Here is a 619-nt window from a genome sequence, read left to right on the forward strand (position 1 = left end):
AGTACCATAGTATCATACTATAATATCACAGTACCATAGTATCATACTATAATATCACAGTACCATAGTATCATACTATAATATCATAGTACCATAGTATCATACTATAATATCATAGTACCATAGTATCATACTATAATATCACAGTACCATAGTATCATACTACAATATCACAGTACCATAGTATCATACTATAATGGAAAGAAAAAATCATGAAAATCAGGTCTGCATTGAAAAATATTCAAATCAATTAATAAATCAATGAATGAATGAATGAAAATAAAAATGTAAATGTTTTGTTCTGGTGTAAAGTGTTATTTGCTATGAATCAATATTGTAATAGCTAAACCTATTGTATCATCCATCAAAGTGGAGTTTAGAAAAAACCATCAAGATTGTATCCAATAATGAGAATGTTTGATATGCCCCTGTTACAACATGTGATGAATGAGATCACTTTTAGCCTTTTTTACGTCATCAAGCAGATGTCGGTGGTGATCATCTGTGTGCCATCTTTTCATGTCATAAATGAGATCATAGTGTGCCCTTGTTACAGGCCATTAGTCAGTTTAGTGCCCTTGTTACAGGCCATTAGTCAGTTTAGTGCCCTTGTTACAGG

At 31.5% G+C, this 619-nt stretch overlaps 1 protein-coding gene across 2 annotated transcripts in view; it reads left to right on the forward strand.

Moving 5' to 3' along the window:
* The window catches only part of LOC110443219 (ubiquitin carboxyl-terminal hydrolase 15-like), a 48,127-nt gene that overhangs the window by 41,249 nt on the left and 6,259 nt on the right, over positions 1 to 619 (forward strand). The gene's annotated exons all lie outside the window — the stretch shown is intronic.

This window comes from Mizuhopecten yessoensis, unplaced genomic scaffold (assembly GCF_002113885.1).
Source record: "Mizuhopecten yessoensis strain PY_sf001 unplaced genomic scaffold, ASM211388v2 scaffold1951, whole genome shotgun sequence".
Lineage (NCBI taxonomy): Eukaryota > Metazoa > Mollusca > Bivalvia > Pectinida > Pectinidae > Mizuhopecten > Mizuhopecten yessoensis.